This window comes from Branchiostoma belcheri, unplaced genomic scaffold (genome assembly GCF_001625305.1).
Source record: "Branchiostoma belcheri isolate BF01 breed outbred unplaced genomic scaffold, Haploidv18h27 scaffold47, whole genome shotgun sequence".
Classification (NCBI taxonomy): domain Eukaryota; kingdom Metazoa; phylum Chordata; class Leptocardii; order Amphioxiformes; family Branchiostomatidae; genus Branchiostoma; species Branchiostoma belcheri.
The window spans coordinates 801,593-811,394 of record NW_017804098.1 but is presented as its reverse complement, the minus strand read 5'-3'; the positions used below and the strand labels follow the sequence as shown (position 1 = coordinate 811,394).

Here is a 9,802-nt window from a genome sequence, read left to right as displayed (position 1 = left end):
GAGTGATAGATAATGATAGGTATCCTCAACTGAGGAAAGCAGCCCGGAGACAAGAGAACCTTCCGCTCTTGGCTGGATGAGTTTGTAGTTGAGCAAATTGGTATGCCAAGGTGATAATATGCCATCATTATTTTGTTTCAAGGTCTAGAAAGTACATGTTACACCATTTTAGTTTGAAAGCAAAATGAGCATGTACCTCAAATACATGTATGTACAGTGTACTACGATACAGAAAGGTCTTCAAATGCGGTATTATTTCACTACCATATATGTTTGCTCATCAAATTATCATAAAGCTTACTAACCCCTTGGACACACACGTTGTGAGGAAAAGGCAGTCTATTCCTACATAATCACAGATTAGGGGTACAAAACATCAAAGCCCTCACAGCCGACATGGCTCATTATGTCTGGTGTACCACGTGAAACTGACAATTATCAACCAACAAAGCTCATTACAGACTATGGGAACCAAAGGAAACACTGTTAAATGGAGGGTAGAAAATTACAAGCAAGAAAACATACATGGGTGTTAATTAAAGCTGCGTGCGTCATATGCTGATGTGGAGTGTTTGTTACAAAAAATGAGAGTTCAAGACTTTCTCTGAAGAAAAGTGGCCAGCAATACTTTCAGCCATCTGATCTGTCAGAGGCCATAGACATTTAACTTATTCATTATGGGATACCAAACATCTATTGGTCTTCTACCAATCAGTAGTTACCAAACTTCTACCAATAGGTAGTTGTTTAACAAGGATGCAATCTTTCCCTTACAATGAGTCTGAAATAACTAACAGATGACAACTCCATGACAATATGAATCCAGATACATGTAAATAATTCACATATATTAGTTGAATGGTAACACACACACAATAACACACACAAATTATAGAACTAGCCAGTGTATGTAGTCAATGAAGGTGGTCTGTCTCTGAAACTGTGAGGAGCTGAAGCTATTAATTACCTATTAGACAAAGAATATATGTTTTCTACCTTTTAACAAGATTTCATTGTGCTTCATTTAAATAAAACAAACAGAAAACCTGCTGGTGATTATCTGAAGATTAGTGCTATATAAACATCTTCAAAGAGTTTTCATGGGAGGTTTGGAAACACTGGAAATTCTTGAAAAAACAAAAGGCCGGTGGCCTTCAGACGTATTCTACTGATTATTTGAAATAGCCCTGAATGTCAACAGTTCCTTCTTTATCTGTCACTGAGTTTATTAACAGTCAATTACAGACAGTAAAGGCAGTTCAAGCAGCTGTTTTGTCAGAAAAACACTGCTTTGTAAAACCCTACACTGAGGGCTGCACATCTACTAAGAAATGTGCCTTTATATCAAAGTTTGACTTTCCCAAATAAATCAGCACCAGTAATTTGTCAATATTGCTCCCTATCTTACATATATAACAATAACACACATTTCCATTTATATACTTTCATTAGAATTATTCAATAAAAATCAGAGGCTGAGGAAGAGAGAGATTAGGTTGAGATTTTTCTATCTAAGGATATTACCAAGGAGGTTAAATACAATTTAACCTCCTTGATATTACTAAACATATTGAAAGTTCTATCTAATGCTAGTGAAATGTTATAGATGTACACCCCGTGAACAGGAAGGCTAAACTTATCAACATTCAGGAGGGCCCACAGACTGGTACAGGAACAAGGTCATTAGAAGATACTATCTGGTCATTTCACTCTCACACCTGTTCATAGACGTCATCAGAACAATTGGGGATTCAGATCATTTGACCACGTACCTGGAACACCAGTTACATGAGACAGATGTATCTATGGCGGTCCAAGTGCTTTGTGTGACTGTACATGTGCAGATTTCATATACGTATACATATGAAAAGTATGATTTATGTTGACTTTGTAAGGGAATGCCTTAAGGGGAATGTCATTTCTAGTGTATATAAAACGTTATGTCAGATTAGTCTTTTCAAAAGTTATCACAATGCATTGTTACAATTTCTGTTACTGACAGAAAACAATGAAGATGTGATATACCAAATCAACTTAGGTACATGTACATGACATGTGTTCACTTATATACAAAGTATTGCACAATAATCAAATGACTTAGCAATGTTTCCAAACCCTGTTACAACATTTGACATGGAATCATAAGGCATTTTTTAAAATGTCAACTCCAACAGTTCAGATGTAATGTTCTAAGAAAAAAGGTTCTGTGGCAGGAAATTCAACAGTTCGTGACTACATGCACCACTGCACTGCTGCATGTCAACTTTGCCTGCTTGACGTCAGAGGGTGCCCGGATGGGTGAGGTACCCAACAGTACCAGGAAAGCAGGAACCATGCTGTTTACCTGACAACAAAAAGATACTATTTTCTGCACCAGGAATATTTTCACTGTGACTCACACCAAAAATAACACCAAGTAATCACGACAGTCTTACTGCAATTGTCTACCCTGATATACCAGCAGAGTGTAACATACACGTCTAGTGGAAAGCCCTTGTCACAGTTGCAAAACTCCCTCAGTGGGGGAAGGAACCAAAGGCCAAAAGAACCCTGTCAGAATCTACCACCCACCTGTATCATGCACCTGACATTTGTTTTACCAGCTGCTGGAGAAGAAGCAACCCTATGTGGGGGGAAACAGGTGACACAAAGGAGGTTCATATCTCACAGTGGGATAGATGACACCTAGACAGATAACCGTGTCAGCTGTTGGACTAACACTGTGGTCATCACATGGTGTAATCTAAACCACAGGCAAAGTTTTCATCTGGAATCCCAGTCACTGACCAATACAGCTTTTTAAAAAGCAACATGCTATATAATACTGTATATACATATATTATAGTAATGATGGTAATTCCACTGAACAGCTCACTAGTGATTTACTGGGAATGAGATCCACATACTATACTCCTAATGCCTGTTATGGACTAACTTTATGGACAAGACAGCTACACATTATGTGGCTGTAATTGTACAGTCTTTCAACAAATCCAAATATAATCTGCATAGAATTTAGGGTTTGTTTATTGCAAGGTGTGTCCTGCATTTACAAGTGCTGGTATCAAAATTTATCCACAAAACAACAATGACGTCAAAGAGACAGTTACAGTAAGCTGTTATCCGTCTTGAGATGGTCATAAGCATTATTAACTGCCCATCTAAAGTTGATACACCTTTGTGACGTCAGGGATTCAGTTGACAAAACAGTACTTGCTCAGGTAAGGCGTACCATGATTCCAGGATTTCACAGACCAATTGAGAATAATCTGTGTGCCAGAAAACAATTTCAATATCATTTGGATTTCTAAAATAACATCTACTTTTACATTTGATTTTCCTTGCTTCTATCAGCCAAATTAATTCTTACCTTCTCCACAAACATATACTACTGGTTTTATCCCTGTGTAAAAAACACTCCCTAACCCCAAGAGGGGGGGATGCCATATCAGGCACCAAAGACTCTTCAAACTCTTCACATTGTTCCCCCAGCAACACAGGTGATCCACAACTTGCCCTTCAGGCACTGTGACGTAAGTAGTGATGACAGGATGTCAATGGAGAAGACACGGCAGCAACAGATCCGTCAGCACACCTGTTCAACATCTACGTCACTGGGACATGCTTTCAACATAGCTCCAACAGGGATGGGCCTGGCCTTTTGTCACTGCCCACAGACAAATCTCTTGTACAGGTGTCCACAAATACATATATTATGAAATGTGAGCAATGCTATATTTCAATCACCGGTAGCAGAACATGTACAATTATAGGAACACGGATTGTGGAAAACTTTCAAAATTAGGCTTGGCCCAGAAGGAATTTGGGAAAATTTGGAAACAATCTGACAGAGGTGCCACTTTCAGTTGGGAAGTCATACATATTGTTAAGTGTAGACAGGCAAGTATTGGGACATTACAATACTTAAGCACTCATGTCCTTGGTAACGGTATCACTGTCAACACCTCAACCTCTGCTCTTTCACATTCAATCAACACAGGGATGGAAGGCAGGTCACAGACAATCACACATCAGAGCCTTGTGAGATGTAGGCCACTTGTGTTAACCATAAAAATAGGTGTTGTCCCAATTTTTCTCATTCCAGAGAAAAAACGTATTGTTCAAGTGAGTCTAAAGACAGTGAGAGAGAAGCATTCCACAGAATAAAAGGCTATTGATGTACTTTGAATTTCAGATACCTAAGGATTGTGAAGCTGAATGGGTGTTTTATCAGTTTTTCCTAAAAAAGAAAGGTAACTTATTACAGCTTGGTGGTGGAATTCTAAAACCTGCAAAGATTTCAAAAGGACCAAAGTCAGTACACAGTGATAATGGACCATTTCAACACAAGTCATTCTTGCAACATTACATACCAAGAATGACTACTTTTGTTCGATTTCCATAGTTTCACAAGCAAGATGTTATAGCATGTAATCATTGAAATTGAATGTTGGGACAGGCACCTAAAAAAATTATACCAAGTTCATCCAATCCAATTGTCTAGCAGATAAATATAGCAGTTAATATTTGAACATAACATGAACAAATCTTGAACTTAACCTTCTTGTACAGGTTATAACTGTTTTCCATGTATGCTACTATAGACAGTCACACACACAGAGTACTAGTAACTGGTAAAAGATGTTTGAATAACAATATGGAACTATCATGGACTAATATCAATCCCCAAACCACTTCTTGGTGGGGGGCGTGACAAGTAGGAGCCAGTTTGAGCTGGCTGTGTGAACCGGTTACAGTGAAAACATGCCTTGCCGCTAAATCACATGCTGAATCAAGCAATAACAAAGGGAGCGGGCTGGTGTGGGGGGAGGCACAATGAGCAGACGTGTCTTCTGCCCGAGGACAGGAATACCACATAACCAGCCGCAAGGTCTGGACACTTCAGTTCAGCTTACTGCCACGCTCCCCCTTGTCAGTATTCTGACCATAATCACAATACCAGTACAGTACTACTAACATCTGTGTCCATAATATCACCAGGGTCCATAATCTCGCCACCTTGAGAAACAGTGTGCTTTAAGATATTTTTACTGCAACACACTTTTGGTATGCACTCCTGCACACCTCCAATGTACATACCTAGGGTATGTTGCAGTAAAAATATCTTTAAGCACACTATTTCTCAAGGTGGCGATATTATGGACCCTGGTGATATTATGGACACAGATGTTACACCCTCAAATCAAAATCAGATATGAATAATAAGATGTCAGGTCAATCACTAGTTATTACTACTAAGATTTTTACTGTTGACAAGTATGCATGAAAACTCAATTAACTTGTCTTTATACCTTTCTAATCCAGTTTTCTTTCATTTCCTCTATTCCATGGAAACACACACTATACCTTGATTAGTTTGCTCTGAGTCTACTTTACACAACTTAAGTCTTTTCCAAGTACCTTTGAACAGACCTTTAAACTAATTTATAGTTCTACCTCTGACGCACCCTTATGCAGAAGTACGACAATAACCTATGTAGAAGTCAATGTGACTCGCTACAGTCAAAAACAATACTGTTTGAGAATAGACCTGTAGACATACATGGTAAAACGCACGGTCATGGCCACGGGTGAGTTGTCTTCAATAGCCTTGCATACAAAAGATTACATCACGACCTTAACAGCTATCGGATGTAGGACCCACGCCCCACTGCACACCTGAAATGTTCCCACAGGTAATGTCAAGATATAAATGGGATTCAAATTTATCATCATCATAGATAACGTGTACTGCATTAGCTCCACCCTAGTATGGATCACAGAGACTAATCTGTACTTTGTGTAAGCATGTGTGTATTCAACAGCATCAAAGGTACAAAGGTCAACTGAAAGTTTTTCCAAGAAAATTACGGACCATACATAGCTATTAATTGATCATCTCCATTGTTAACAGCTTTTCCTAAGTGTAATAGCATCACTGGCCATATAACCCAGTATTGTAAGGACATATTCTTTGACATAAGATCAAAGGTAGAACTGAGATCAAAGATGTATATTGAACAAAAGAAGTTGACTGCACAGGGTGAGAGTTCAGTTCCGTATGGTGCCTTCTCTTAAGAACATCTTAGCCTTTGCCTTTTGAATCTTTCTCCATATAAATCCAATGACTCACTTTTCTACAAAGTAAAGCCTAGTCAAACATCTTGCAGGTTTTTCTATGTTCAAGTAGGTAAGCTACCACTGCAACAGGAACAATTTGTCTCTGACTTACAGTTTACGCCCACACTACGTCAACTCTTACACTACATTTCAAAAACTTCAATGCCGGTACAGCTTGTCATGTTGCCTGCTTGTCAATGATGTACCAAAGTTGGTTTGAAAAAAGCCCTCTACATCAGTACATGGCTGGATTTTACACTGATTGACCTAATACACTACAGGCAAATGATTGATGTTCTAAATGCTTTTATATTCCTGTATCAACAGCAAGCAGTGTAAAAGGCTCTCCTCCTGCAATTGCGTCAAGCTTCTGTGATTCTGTGGAACACAAAGCAGTGTTTATACGCATGTGCGCAGGTGCCTCACATCAAAGATACTTTGCTATTATGAAGAGAAATCTTGTGATTTTTTACAAGTCCCATGAAGACAAAGCAAAGCTCTCGTTGATTCAGTGCAGACTGTGGGAAAGTTGTTGTCAACACCCACACATACAATGAAGGTTTGACAAGAGTGTTTCAACTAAAGCGTCACGCAGCAAACTGTTTATTGTGACTCAACTGTTGAGTAAGGACTTTTGTCAATCTAACAGTTCTTTGAAAGCAAGAATCTGCCACTAAATCTCCTTGGAAGGGGTGTCAATCAACCTAGTAGTATGTGCGACAATCTTTCTTTACAAAAAGTGCAATCAAGATTCTATTACATGTTTACTGTCATAATAAATATGATAAATGCATGTACATATAGAATTTAATTTCAGACATACTGTCATCACAAATGATGGGCCAAAGAAAACAGCATTATTTGAATGTACCAGTTGGCAACACTATATGTCAATCTCTACCCTGGGTTAGGTTTGTTTAGGTGAAAAGCATACATCTTTGTTCCTTTTGAGAAACTGGTAATGTAAATGTACCAAGGGCAAATCATGATTCACCATATCTAGTTCTTCAACAGCACTCATACTAATTAAGAGATTACAAAATGGGTTGACAGTCATGTATGTTTTTATCTCAAGTTAGACATATCATCTGTAAAAAAAAAAAAAAAAATCAGTCAACCATTTTGGACAATACATGTACAGCATAGTAGGTCTCTTATTCAAGCCCTGAATGTCCCCTCTAAGGGCCACTTCAACATGCAGGTGCAAAGTAACTCAATTAAAGGTGACATGAAAGCCTTTGATCTACAATGAGTCATGCAGGTGTTTCTTGCCATAGTTTTTTGAATTTGGAAATGACTAAACGTGGACTAGCTTTCTGTTTGAAATGTACAACACAAAGTGTTCACACAAATTAATACAATAGTACTGAAAATTTCATTTGTTTCTTAGTACTGGTTAGACAATAAACTGTAGAAACCCCAAGGAAGGTGAGAGTAGACTTTCTACAAAGACAATTTAGCACTAGGCCTAGGAAAAAAATGTTGTGTTTCCTGTTTCAGTACTGAAAAAATTAGGGTCGGTAGGCAGGAATCATCTTTTTTTTAGACTTCAGTGATACCTAACATTGTATACTATTATATGTATCCAACTTATATATATACACTACAGTTTAACAAAGAAAAACTTGCATAAGGACACTTTTATTTTCAATGTCAATGTTAGAAAATCAATTGTACAATGTACAACATTTTATCTCTCAGGTGTGACATCATGGAGCTAGAAAAGGTTGATCAGCTTGAAAAATTGTTCCTTGCAGGAATCCACCCCCCAAAAAGTCTAGGGTTGGCAGGTTTTTCTAGGGTCGGTCGGGAAACAAGAAACACAACATTTTTTTCCTAGGCCTTAGTCTATTAAGTGTAGGTCTGGAATATTTGACAGGCCATTTTGTTGTAGTTGTAAGGACATTTTCAACATCACTTGAATCTTCTATATGCCATGGCCAGGTCCAGTGGGAAGAGAGGATATATTTGAAACTATAACCATCAAATCTGATGGAATGTGAGGATTCCTGTAACTGCACTTCATCAGTATACTAATATTGACACCAGTGACAGTGAAAGATCTGCATTTCCATCAATGTATGATGCCCCCTTCTGGACATCTTTTGAACTACACCAAAGAGTTTCCATATGCCAGGCTTTACCCTCTGAACCTGGCTGAAGTATCAGCTGCCCCTTCAGAGAAGGTTGTGACCTGCCAGCTGCTCCCATGTTACCCATACTGCAAGATAAATGAATATGTGTACAAACAGGTGACTCTTCAGTGACCCTTATGGCTACCAGGACCTGGCTGTCACCAGGCTCAGCCAATAATACTGTAAAACTCCACTTTTACTGGGCCTGAACCATAACAAACATGGGCCTCTGGATTCACTCACAGTTGTTGTTACCCTTTAAACCCACCAGCGTCAGGTGAACACAGTAAAAAAATCAGCCCTAGCACAGACAGGGTTAGAGTTTCACGTATATCCTCATCTTATATGACTTTTAGGACATTAAGAGTGGCCATACACAAATTACTGCGACATCCTGCTGTAACTCATCCTAGCAAAATATATACACTAGACATAAACAAATAGGTTGTGGAAATACCCTAATACATCACTATCTAATGACCACCCACTCTTACAAGATAAGGCATGTCTCCTTGAGTATACACTACGGTAGTACTACTACATGTATACAGGATAGGAATGCTACTAATGCACTGGAAACTGGACAAAGACGGAATGCATATTGAGGAAATGGGACAATACGAGCAATCACTGTTTTTGTTTACATCATATACATGCAAATTAATTAAAGACTTGCGCAAATTATTGGTAGACAAATCAGCCAATCATCATCCGATTTTTGCCTGCCACTCACTGGCTGTGATGTCATGCCGATTGATCACATGTGGCCACAGATCCAACCTGTAAGCTACCTATTCCCTTCCCTGTAATCGATTCAATTTACAAGATCAACGTTATTATAAAGAGTAACATAGTTTATAGTAATATAAAGACTTTTTGAGTAAACGTCTAACAGCCAGTACAAACAATTAGGTGTTGACAAACCAACTTATGGAAATGTGTGATGTTCTGTTGTTGATTGGTTAATAGCTGAAAATGTCAAGCAAGTTTAATATCGTTTTCTTGACAATATCTGTGGTGGTTCGAGCAGCTGAGTAACCGTAAGTTTCTAACGCGTTAGTACAAAATTTGACAAGATTATCTTTGCAATTGAAAATTTTGACAACTTAAATCACTAAGATGACAAGTAAGCTAACAGTTTAACTTTCCATGCAACGTTATACACTTCGAATGTCTAATTCACATGTACATCACGGTTCAACACAAAACTAGTGAAGATTTAAACTTGATCCAACTTTGCCATCTCACCGATCAGGAGAACGCCCCCCTCCCTCATCACGATCAGGGTTTCCAAGAACTTAACTTTGCTATGACAAGCAACAGTTGCGATCGTGGTGCAGCTGTTGTAGAGTAACCCATTCCAGAATTTACTCACTATACTTGGGGTCTCACCTTTTGACATAAAAAAACGTGTATGACTTTTTCATGTCGTTGAATGTGGTATGAAGTTCATACCGTCCCGCCCAGACATGTCAGATGTCCCACCCGAGTGACGCATTTGACTAACAGCGCCACCTAGCATCCTTTCTTGTGAGTGCAACTGCAAT

The 9,802-nt window shown here is 38.6% G+C and overlaps 1 long non-coding RNA gene across 1 annotated transcript; it reads right to left on the bottom strand.

The window, feature by feature from the left end:
- Positions 1 to 7,892: 7,892 nt before the first annotated feature.
- LOC109479193 lies at positions 7,893 to 9,776 on the bottom strand. Its single transcript, XR_002140779.1, has 3 exons — positions 9,648 to 9,776; positions 8,989 to 9,058; positions 7,893 to 8,341 (listed from the first exon to the last, which is right to left on the bottom strand). It is a non-coding gene; the product is annotated as an uncharacterized LOC109479193 (long non-coding RNA).
- Positions 9,777 to 9,802: the final 26 nt, after the last annotated feature.